Below are 12,932 nucleotides of genomic sequence, written 5' to 3' on the forward strand. Positions count from 1 at the left end.
GGCAACCATGAACTCGCATGCATATTACTGTATGACCCTTCAAGAAAAGGGCATTATGATGTTTGGACACAGGGTGTTTCATGAAAGTGACATCAAGAAACATGAAACATTACTACCATTCTAATGAGGTAATATGATGTCACTTCCAGAACTGGAATTGTAGGTTTTGAATGAGCTGTTTTAGTATTTAGCTAAAATAGTTAAATTTTGTTTGATAGATTAAAGAAAAGTGTTTACTATGAATATGAACTCAGCTCTTCTAGCATCTTCATTGTAGTACGCTTTTGTGAATACATAATTAAACTGAGAAGGCCAATTCAAGTGTTTCAAACAATAAAGAGACCTACCTAGACTTTTTGATCAAGTGACAAGCATAGCTATTTTTAGGCTAGTGACCAAACTTGTTTTAAAAAAGTGAAAGCATTTCCCATGATTGTTAGTCTGGGCTAGGGTATGAAAGGGTATCTTAAGAGCTCAGAACTTCAGGATAGAAACTAGCATACAGTACTATTGGATGGATGCTCGTGTGAGAAACAAAACAAGCTTTGCTTGTTTGAACTTCTTATGACTGTCTTGATATGATTGTATTATATTGCACTTCTGAAACTGGACTTTTTCAATGGTTGAAAAATTCTCTACAGAATTAATTTAGGTCTGTTCTTTTAGAAAATAAGTTTGTTAGGACAAAAGAGAATTTACTGGAATTAATCCAGGGGGCTTTTCCTAAACTAGGCCTTACATGTGTGCCACAGTGGTATGTGCTGTGTAATCCCTCCTTAGGTTCACTAATACAGGTTCAGTACTCATCAGCCTTAATTCTAAACTGTATTTTAATCATTACAGCATTGTAAAAATACCCATGAAACTTGTGAATGTGTTTCAAGCAACAATGAATATGAATCATGAAGTGGAACTACAAAGATTTGTTCTTGCTTCTTGACCCACAATGTTGCATATAATACAATAATTCCTATTATATTTCACAGATTATTTCTTCATTGCAGTAAATGAGAGTGTATGTAGTCAGGAAATAGCTCCAGAAAGCTGCAAGTATTTTTAGTTTTAGCATTTTAGCTCCTCTTTTGCCATTGAAGATACCAGACCATTTTGGAGAAGGCAGTGAAGGGGAGTGAAAAAGAAATAAGTTACTACAGAAACCATAGACTGAAAACCAACCTGCTGCTTCTCCCTTTTATTACATTTTTCCTTCAACATATACTGTTTGGGAAGTTATGTGAGTGAAAACACTAAGTATGAATCCTCTTTCCCTGTTGGTCAGTTCTGTCTCATAATTCTCTTGGATTGGAGAATTCTTTCCTCTGAGATAATAGTATTTATATTGCCAAACAGCACAGATTGCCACTTTATCTCAGGTATGGCTGTATTCCCTTATTTGTAATGTAAAAAAAAAAGTTGATTCTTTAAGAATTTTTATTATAATTAGTTATTGCTTGGGTGGATTCATTGTTCTTGTCAAAGTGTGCTTACGCCTAGATCTCTGGACTATACATCATTGGTGTTATTTTATGTAATGTAACTTTCACTGTCATAATTTGATGGGACTTTTATTATTTGTGCTGTTTCATAGGTTAGGCAGGACTGAAATGTTATGGAGGCGGTTAAAAAAATGTGTTCTTCCATCAGTTTAGTGAGTGAAAAGAAAAGTCTTGGTACGATGCTTATAAACTGAAACTAAATCTTTAAGAAAGCTGAAAAAAAGAGAGGATGTGCATGTGATGTTAGAGGAAATGCATATGTGGAAATGGCTGATACAGTCTTCCCAGGAAACATTCCTTTCTTTCATCCCTTTGGGACACACTAAAACTGGACCTTCACTTTTGCAGTCCTCTGGGGGAATTTGCTTCCTGAAATGGCTTGAGCTGCATCTGATGGATATCTTGAGGGCATTCAGGAGAGTATCCTTGTACACTTGTGCTGTGCTTCACTCATGCTTTCCTCAGTGTCTGCTACTTGTTGCTGTGAACAACAGGTTGCAGGCTTAGATAGACCTTTAGTAAGGCAGTCCTTAGGAAGTAATTTGAAACTTCTTGATGCTCAGCATTTTTTAAAATTAAGCTAGCTGTTTGGTTGTCTAAAGGGAAACATCAGCACCTAAACTTGGAAGTCTTGTATTGAAAATCCTCATCAAAGTTTCTTATGATTAATGGCTTTTAAATATAATTCAAGAAGCCTTAGCATGAAAATGCTACAGAAAATGCAATAAGGACACAGAAACAAAAGCTTTTTAATTAATTAGAAATGCTTTCAGAATTGGCAGATAACTTTCCCCTGGGGACCTTCAAAATATGCATAAAACGCTAGTGTACAAAGAATAAAATCTCACAACAAATCAGTGAGTTTTCTCTTTAGACTCAGTGCAGCACAAAAGAGAGCTCTGAAGGAGTCAGCTTGCTGCCAAAATAATTTTCCAACATTCTTTCCTCATGTCTTCTCATTTCATTGGTTCACTAGCTTATGAACATAATTTGTTCTTCTTTTATGTCTTTGTGCTATGAAAAAGGATAAAAGATTGGAAGCATTGTGGTAAGTTCCCTAAGGGCTCTCGTTTCAGGAATGAACCCTGATTTTTTTGGTGTAGGTTAGAAAATTTTCTTCCTCTGTCTGAAAACATGTTTGCCTCCCCTGACTACTGTGATAAAAGCTTTCCACCTATGCGTTGTCCTCAGCATTTACTGGGGAATCTGTTGTGGACCTGCAATTCTTGAAATCCTAGCATTGCATGTTACAGATTTAAAACATGCTCTGGTTGAGGAATGCCTCAAAACTGCTCTTCATGCAGTTCAAGCTGAGCTCAACTGTACTTCTAAACAAAGAAAGCAAAGACTTACCCCCCACATTTACAGTAGGTAACCTATAAAGGATATAGTAGACCAGTGACGAGTGGCATTCCACAGGGTGGGTATTGGGACCGGTGCTGTTTAACATCTTTGTGGGTGACATGGACAGTGGAATCAAGTGTACCCTCAGCAGTTTTGCTGACAATGCCAAGCTGTGTGGTGCGGTCGACATGCTGGAGGGAAGGGATGCCATCCAGAGGGACCTTGACCGGCTTGAGAGGTGGGCCTGTGCGAACCTCATGAAGTTCAGCAAGGCCAAGTGCAAGGTCCTGCCCATGGGTCAGGGCAATCCCAAGCACAAATACAGGCTGGGTGGAGAATGGATTGAGAGCAGCCCTGAGGAGAAGGACTTGGGAGTGTTGGTTGACAAGAAGCTCAACATGACCTGGCAATGTGCACTTGCAGCCCAGAAGGCCAACTGTATCCTGGGCCGCGTCAAAACAAACGTGACCAGCAGGTCGAGGGAGGTGATTCTGCCCCTATTCTCTGCTCTCGTGAGACCCCACCTGGAGTACTGTGTTCAGCTCTGGGGCCCCCAACGTAAGAAGGACATGGACCTGTTGGAGTGAGTCCAGAGGAGGGCCATGGAAATGATCAGAGGGAAGGAGCACCTCCCTTATGAAGACAGGCTGAGAGAGTTGGAGTTGTTCAGCCTGGAGAAGAGAAGGCTCTGGGGAGACCTTACAGCAGCCTTCCAGTACCTAAAGAGGGCCTACAAGAAAGCTGGAGAGGGCCTTTTTACAAGGGCATGTAGTGATAGGACAAGGGGTGATGGCTTTAAACTGAAAGAGGGTAGATCTAGATTAGATGTGAGGAAGAAGTTCTTCACTGTGAGGGTGGTGAGGCACCAGAACAGGTTGCCCAGAGAGTTGTGGATGCCCCATCCCTGGAAGTGGTCAAGGCCAGGTTGGATGGGGCTTTGAGCAACCTGGTCTAGTGGAAGGTGTCCCTGTCCCTGGCATGGGGGTTGGAACTGCATGATCTTTAAGGTCCCTTCTAGCCAAGCCATTCTATGATATTGCTTAAAAAAAACAAACCCAAAACGCCAGATCAAACCCACCACAGTGAATATTAAGGCTAAAGCAGAGAAGTCTGCCTGTCTCTCTTGTCCTAAAGGGTGCTCTCTGGCAGAGCTGAAGGTAGGGTTTCTTTATATTGCATACCATGTGTTGCAGCTGTGAAAGATAATATATTGATAGGCCTGTGACTTTCCATAGACTTGAAAACATCAGTGTCTCAGTATTTTTCAGGAAGCTGGTGCCATCAGACAAAGACACCACAAAGGAAAAGAGCAGATGGCACTGTATAGCATATTGGTTTCCTACCCATCCTGGCACTAGTCATTCAAAAATGTGGTGGTATTAAACAGTCATCTGGTCCATTCATTGCTGCTTTATTTTGGGAGTACATTTATAAAGTTCTAAAAGGGTTAATGGGTATTAATTAAAAATGAGTAATTTGAGCGATAGTAACAGTGTAGCAGCATTTCTCCTGGGCTGCTTATATTGCTGAGAAGCCCAGGCAGAATGCCAAGCTAAGGTAGCTGTGCAGATCTTCTGAAATTTGGATCTTTCTGCAGGATTATACTTTCTGCTGTGTTAAAATCTCCTTACAGATTAAATTATTGCATGACTGGCTTTACCATATCTGCATAGAGGAGTCAGATGACTACAAGAAACAAGAAGGACTAATTTTATACTGAAAGAGCATCTAATGCATATCAAATTTATCTCATGTTCTGTAATGACATTCTGATTGTCCTTTTACAAAAATATCTCTGGTTGCAAGCAACCTATTGACATAATAGATTATGCAACAATCCATAGTGTTTGAACTTTTAAAGATTAAGGCTTCATTAAACCTCTATAAGCTCTTTACAAATACTTCTTCAAAACAAGGTGTGGGCAAACATGACATGTTGTTCTCTCTCTTGGTTCTGTCTGCTTTCTGTCTGCCACAAGATAAAGAAAAGTAAAAGTGAATTCAAACAGGTGTTTAGTATGAAGGCCATTCAGCAGATTGCTTAAGCATATACCTAACTTCAAGTCTGAGTTGCATTGGTGTTGAATACTGATGAGGACAGAGAAATAGTAACACCTGTGAAAAACTGTATAGCCTGGTCTTCAGTTTTTCTGAGATTGCACTATCATTCATACATGTGTTGTCATTATTACCATTGTTGTTGTCATCATCATCATCTTACCCCACTGGACAGCTGACTCTGGAACCATAAAAATGATACATAATCAGGTATTTCCCACTGTTTGCATTCAGTATTTGTATTGGAATACGAGAGTTTCTAACTTGTTTTTTTACATTATGTAAAAGAAGGGCACATATATAAGGCTACATATTCAGGGTTAAAACATGCTGATTTATGATTACATCATAGTCTATATTTCTTCATACACTTTTAACTAGGTAAAAAATTAAAGTATGTTCACAAGTGCTCTTTCAGGAACAGATAGATACCAGCAGGTCTCCAATAATGTTTTGCATTTTGTCTGTAAATATACTTTGCATGCAAGAAATCTTCATAAGAGTTTTAGTAACTATTGTAAAAAGGGATTTATGCTTAAAACCAAGCAGTTCATGTACATCAGCAGAGCTCATTTTATTATCTGTGGTACTTAGCTGTGAATACTTGGTATGCAAACTGTAGCATTATCAGGTGGAAAAGACAAATTTGTTCAATATGATGATATTTATTTAGGAACTTTATGATGACTGCATCCATGGGATTATTGGAAGAAAATTATTGTTGTACGATCAATGTAGAGGCGGAAAGTTGTGGGGAAGTTCAGCAAATAATTGTTGAGTGCTTTGGATGGAGCACAGAATCAGGTGACAATTCTGAAAGATGAAAATGCTTAGTAGGAGGAAAGATGCTCTCATGTGATCAGTCTGGGAGATAATGATTGGTATTACGCAAAAATGCATACAGCCTCTGAAAGTGACAGGGAATATAGTTTGTTTCTCCCCCCCCCCCCCCCAATTTCTGAAAAGGAAAATGGAAAATGTGATATTTTTCTCTCTGCTTCCTTGTCAGGCAAGTTATGACACTTTGGAACTAAACAAAAGACAAATTAATATCAACATTTTTCTGTGCAAATTCAACATTTACTTATTTACCAAACGTATGGATCTTTTTAGAAATGCCTATCTTTTCTGTTTTGACAAGTCCTTTTGCTGCAGTGATTTGTGCCAGAAGATGCTTCTCCAAACAATAGGCCCTTTCAAAAACTTTTGTTAAAGAAATACTTTGAAAAATATATAGTGTTAAGCAATGAATCGCTGTGTCATACCATAAACAGACCATTTCTGTTAAGAAAATACAATTTTATTTCATTAGAATTAAATTGTAAAATGTGGAAACTTAGAGATAACCTTTTTAACTGAAAGTTCTCCTGGACCATAGTCTTTTCAAATTCATTTTGTATCAATTTATTGAAAGTAGGTATAAACCCAACAATTTATATCTACCTTTTGAGGTTCTTTTTCTGAACCAAACTTCCTGACAGAAGTAATTTATAAGATTAATCTTAAATTTTGCACTTTTGCTTTACCTAAGGGATGTTCTTTATCTGTGTATTGTTACTTTTGCCTTCCTTCATCAATGACACACAGCTGCGTGTGTCATCATGCCTGTCATACTCTGAATTGGAAGCATACTTCCTCCTAATAATGCACCTGCTATGAAGCACATCCTTAATGATGAGATATTCATTTTTCAGAAAACAGTCCAAGAAGTTATAGAAAGTCTGTAATAGAAAGTTTGCGGGCTGGATTGCCCTCATTATCATTTGATTGAAAATGGTGTCTGATAACTCTTCACTCATGAACTCATCTGTGTGCCCCTCTACAAAATCAACATCCTTTTGATTGAAGAAGATTTGGCTGTATATCAACTATGCAATTCAAAACAGGATGAAGGAGCATGCTTTTTTTGTTTCAGATCTTGATTATACCATTAAAAATCAATCTATTGCTGTTCCCCTTGTTGTTTTTCTAGAGAAGTGTAAGTAATAATTCAGATCCAGTAGATCCAGTCTTGTGAATTCAGGCAATTTATTATAATGAAGAACAGGCTGTTCAAGTATACCTTGGTGAAAATAAAGAAGGCTAGAGTCAGAAACATAGGCACATACGTCATACTGTGACTAACCTACATTTTTTCCATTTATGCTGTACTGCTGTAACTGCACTAATGGAACATTGTCATTGAAGAAATACACAATGTATTGGAATGTTAACTAAATTTAGTTCACTGGTACACTTGACAAGGGAAACCTTTTGTACCAAGTAACCGTAAAATGTGCTGCTATAATTATTGTGTTATGAAAGGCAGAAATTAGTTTTCAGTATAGTAACTGGAAATGGGTGGTACCTTAAAGTATGGTGAATCAGTGGTGCTGACCATTATAACGTTCTGAAAATTCAAAATTTTTTTGCTTTTCCAGGTGTTTGCTTCAGAGAACAATTCTGGTTTAAGAAATGAACTCCATCTGCTTCAAATTGTTCAGGACTCTCTCTTTTTTTTTTTTTTTTTTCCCCCCTACTCTTTAAAGTTATTTTGAAAATGAAATTTTCACTGAGATGCAAAAGTCACTCGAGTACCCCTGAACAATACACCTCTTACGCTCTGGTTAGCATGGAGATGTTCACAAAGCATGCCATTGAAATAGATAAAAGCTTTATAGCTGACTTAAAAGGATGCAGGATAAGACCTTCAAGTGTAATATATTCATGAAGGTCTGTAAAGTAAAGACAGAGTGTTTTAGCTGATCTTTTAGAAGCTGTGGTAATGAAGGATTAGTAAATATTTTGAACATACCTGAAAGTTGGTAGGACTTATATCATTCTAGTCTCTGACCGTTAGATTCACAATAATATTGCCATGATGACATATTACTTTTCCTCAGATGCAAGTACAAAACTCTCAATTGAGAACAAGAAAGGATATAAATGGTATTTGATTCCTTTTCTTGCAGCGTCTACAAGAACTCCCAGACATTTCCTAGGACAGATCTAATACAATGGGTTAAGGGCTAAGGAAACATTTATTTTTCTTAAAGTGCTTGTGGACCTGGTACAAGATTATCATGCATTTTCAGAAACTTTTCATATTTTGGCTATCTCTGTTCAATGCACTGTTATTCCAGCATGTCATTTGGGAACATAACTACTGTTGGTTTTTTTGTTATAGCCTTACTGTTTTATAATCTGCTCCACCTCTGGTTATCTGTTATGAAAACTTGTAGCAGTATGAGAGAATGAGTGCTTTTCAACATCATCAAGTCTTCTATCAGTGCAGATCAGGCCATGTAGTCGGCCATGTACTCACTAGTGTAAATTTCTTATGACTCCAGTGACTTCTGCATTAATTTTCCCAAGCTGCAGTCATAGTCCTTAATCTCTGTTTGTGGGCCACACCAATGCAACATAGTAAACTGTTACTTGAAATGGTCTGCTTTCCCTTTGAAGTAATTCACTTTGAGGTAATCATTCATTCCTTTGAGGTGGTTCTGATGCATGTTTTTTGTATGCCTAAAATGTTTTGAAAATTGAGCCACTCTTACTGAAGTGAGAAAAAATACAATTAAGAAATCAACTTTGAATTTTAAATGCTGTTCTTACTAAAATAAAGAGATGATTTTACCACTCTTGATTTTCTCTTCAGCATGTATCTACAGTTGGATACAGAATACCTAATCCTACAGGATATGTAATCCTTTTTTCTTTGGTTCCTTTCTATATATGATCAAAGAATTGTCATTGCTAATCATTATCTAAATTTTTAAACAGCTGTTTGATTAGTAATTTTTTCTCTTTTAGAAAATTTTTCAACCTCTTTCAGTAAAGTTGGGGTTTTTTTGTTGTGTTTTTTTTTTTTTTTTAAATTACAACCCTCCTTTTTTCTTTCTTAAAAGAAAGAAATAGGAGTCAGCAAGTATTGCTTATTGTGCAACTGACATCATGTAAAGTAAGAAGGGCTCCTTTTAAAATCTTGTTCCAGAACTTCACTCTTTTAAGGATTAAATTTTTTCTAGTTTCAAGCCCAGCCTTATTTATGATTAATCTATAACCATATGATCATGACCTTTGCCTTTTTGTTTAAATAGCTCTTCTAATCATTTGGTGTTTTACTACCATGATTTTAACTGGAAAAAATATTAGCCTCTCCACCTCTGTTCTGGCAGTTGTTGATTCACGTTAGTGGAACATAGGTAATTGCAGCCATACCAGGGAGTATTTGGGAAGATATCTCAATGATACAGCTACATTAATACTTGTCTTTACCAGAAATGTAAATGGTTTTTAGTAAACGCGTCATTTATAGTAGTGTATGATCTTTATCCTTTTCCCCTCTCAAACTGATGATCTTCCATCAAACAAGATAGTTATTAAAACCTTTCACTTTGTTGAATTGTTTTCCATTTCTGTCTCTAATTTCTATTTTATCAATTCCTTCCCATATTTTATTCCAGTGTTCTGTTCATTGATGCTGTCTCTCAGCTGCTTCTGTTCAGATTTTTAATTAATACTGGCCAATAAGATTAAAAAACATCTGCTTCTACCCACTGTGGGAGAAGAGGGAAGACAGAGAGAAAAGAGAAGTACCTCTTAAAGAGGTACTCTTCTGTTACTTGTCCCCTGTAGACTTTACTGATGTGGAGCTGATAGAGCATTACCCAGTTTGCTAATGAGACAGAAGATGACGTGAAAGCTTTGTTGCATTCATCATTACCATGTTGAATAAATAAATTTTGTTAATAATTCTTCTTTATTGGACAGTGATAGTATTTAAACTATTTTACAAGCTGAAAAGAACCTGTCTATAAGACAGGTACAAAGATCATAGGATACACTGGGAAGCCCAGAGGACAGGAAAAAAACCCAAAACAAATCACTTCAGAAATAAATTAAAATAACCCAGTTTGTTCCTCTCACATTAAACTGACACATGTAGCTCTGTTTTAATAATGCAGAATTAATACAGGCAAGTTACATAAGAACTTGCCTAATCATGATTAGATGCCCAAATCTATGTGAAGTCAGTACTGGAGTATGGAAATACTATTGATTTGTTCTTAGAACCTAAATGAAATAATACATCAAATAATTTGCATATATACGTAATGAGAAGACTTGCTTTGATAGTTAACCATGACTATTTGACTTGTCCCTCAGAGCAAACTAATTGGCACAAGAGGAATGCATGGAGCTTAAAGAGTGGCTGGTACTTAGGCACCAACTCAAATGGCTGAACAATGACACAATTACTGTAAATCATAACTGACTTCGAAGCAGTAAAATAGGGATAGTTGAAGTAATGCAAATAGACTTGTATACCTCTAGAACTGTTCTAATTACAAAACTCAAATCAGGGCTGGCCTATGTTTTGCATACCTGAATATGATCCCTATTAAGTTTTGTCACACTGGCCAAGCATTGAAAGGTTTTGTTGCAAAAAATTGCACTTAGTGATTTATGAACACTAAGAAGGGTTTAGATTCTTATATTCCATTGTGGTACTACTGCTCAAGGGCAAGTTATTTTGGTTCCTACTTTTGTTTTTCTCCTCTTGGGATTCACTAACCTCAGCAACAAGAACTCTGCACGTTGCAGGGTTTTTCTGTGAGCTGCGATCTCGTCAGGTCTAATCTGCTAAGCAGAGCTGGTTCTGGTCAGTGCTGGGTACGACTCCAGGGGAAACCAAAACTGTGGAATACTTGCTTCTCTGTGTCCCAGACTGCTTGTCCTGTGGTACTGATAACTTGTCTTTGTTTAGAATTTTCTGTATTTCCTTCAAATATTTTCCACCTGCTTTCTTTTTTTTCTGAGAGTATATAAAAATTAGACAACATCAGTGAAAACACTTTCATTTCCAAAATCAGAAAATAACATTATTTCTTTCAGTAGAATATTAACTCAGCACTTATGCAAATACAGAAAGGTTGTTGATTACCCTTTTTTTTCTTCTTTCTGTTTTTTTTTTTCTTTTCCCTTTCAGTTGTGTGGACTTAGAAATGAGTACCCCATATTCTACCAGGCTCATTTTGCTTTTTCCTCATTCACTCTTTTTCCTCTTTTTCTTACATGCCTGTTTTTCTTTCCTTTCCTGTTAATGACCACATAAGACTAATAGGGTAGATATACTATTTAACAAATGTCATATCATTAGAGGAACAGTCACTTAAAAATTCCTTCAAGTTTTTCTGTATCTCAAGATATGTAGATCTATACTTCCTTTTAGCAAACAGGTGAATCTTTTTCATTCCTTAAATACTGTGTAAGTCAATTGGGTGTTAGCTGATTAAGTAATAGAAACATTATAGCAATTTTTATGGTAGGAACACCCAGAAAATTAGGAGTGGAGTCGCACTGTGCTATCACTGTATAAGTACATGCTGAAATAGTTCTTCCCTTACACTAGAAGCCTTGCTCTTTCAGTATTTTATGCATCTTAACTTTAGATTAATCCCATTGAAGTTACCCATTTGCATAAGTTTGTTTTTGACCAGGACCTAATGAACAGTTGTGTGTCTGAAGTCTTAGATACTCATGTGGGGTAAAACCTTGCTGGCCCTTCCTTGGATACCAAAGCAGTCTGAAAGCCCTAAGAAGTCTTGCTCATGCCTCTTCATGCATACTGAACCGTATCCTCTTGTCTTTTTACCCTCCTATTTCTCAGAGAAAAAAAGAGAAAGCGTGGCATGTCCCCTGCAGTGTAACACTTCATTTCTGCTGAAGGCTGATAAGAGGAAATATTCTCCACTCTTTTAAGAACTGGAGTTGCAATAAGACATCATGCCAGCAATAACAGAAACCATTGTCTTAATCTGGCTTTCAGCAAAATAGTTTATTTTAATGTTGTATACTGAGTATGTATGATCATAATGAGAGATTCTGTTTATCTCAAGATATGTGTATGTGTGTATTCAGCTTCCCTACCACATTTTTTTGAGTGCCTGAATATAGAAATAATGATAACTTTTCTCTTTTTATTTACTTGCTGTCGGTAGATAAAATACCAGAGAGAGGATGTTAAGAATGCATAAATTAGAGCACATAAGGACACAAGGTGATGGATGGAAGTTACTATGGAAACTTCAACACAAAGTATTTGTTAACATTAATATTCCATTCTTATTCTTGCATTAACAGGTGTGTAATGAAAAAATTATTTGAAATATAGGGTAACAGAAATGTCTTTAAAACTGAGAAGTTATTATTAAATGGCAGTAATAACAATAAACAAACAATATGGTTTTGCTAAATAAGCCATCAACATCACTGTGTATCATTGGCCAAGAAAAAAAAAGCTGAAAATCTGTGATCAGTCATTTATTATTTTTGCTACAGAAATGGGAGAACATGAGCTTAGCGTAGGTGAAAGTACCAACAAAGATAGATATCAAATATCAACAAAGAGTTGGTAGCAAATTTTTTTTCTGTGCTGTTAGAAGTATAAGGATATAGAATGTTTGACAAAAGGCAGACGTTATTTGTTTTAAAGAAATCAGCATGCCACCTAAAATCGATGGCAAGACAGGTTATGCTAATGTAGCCTTCCTGCTATCGTGCCAGATGGTAAAAGCACAGTATACTTAGTTCAGTGCTGTGATTTTAACAAGCACAGGGAGACTCAGAGACAATCAAGAGTTAGCAAATGGCCTGATGTGCTACTGAAAGAACATTCATAACATTGTATTGTTTCACAGTGAATGCAAATTACAGTTGTTGTGGTCTCACCTCTTCAAGAATAACTTCTTTGCCTATGCCTATTCTTCTATCGGAGCAGCAAAATAGTAACAGTTACTGTTTGAGTCATTTCTTGGGACTCTGCACAGGAGTACTTGAATACTTTGGTAGAGGAAAAAGGAAAGGAGAAATGTTTGCTGGTAGCTAGGAAAGTGAACTGGAGTTCAAGAAATTTGGTTCATATTCCCAGTTCTGCTTTTGTCTTCTTTTATAATTCTTTTCGTTTGCCTCACCTGTGGCATCTGCAAAGTTGTGCAGGGTAAGGTATGTGTCTGCAGTGTGAAAGTCTGGTTCTGTCTGACTGTGTTT

The sequence above is a fragment of the Aquila chrysaetos genome, chromosome 1, assembly GCF_900496995.4.
Source record: "Aquila chrysaetos chrysaetos chromosome 1, bAquChr1.4, whole genome shotgun sequence".
Classification (NCBI taxonomy): domain Eukaryota; kingdom Metazoa; phylum Chordata; class Aves; order Accipitriformes; family Accipitridae; genus Aquila; species Aquila chrysaetos.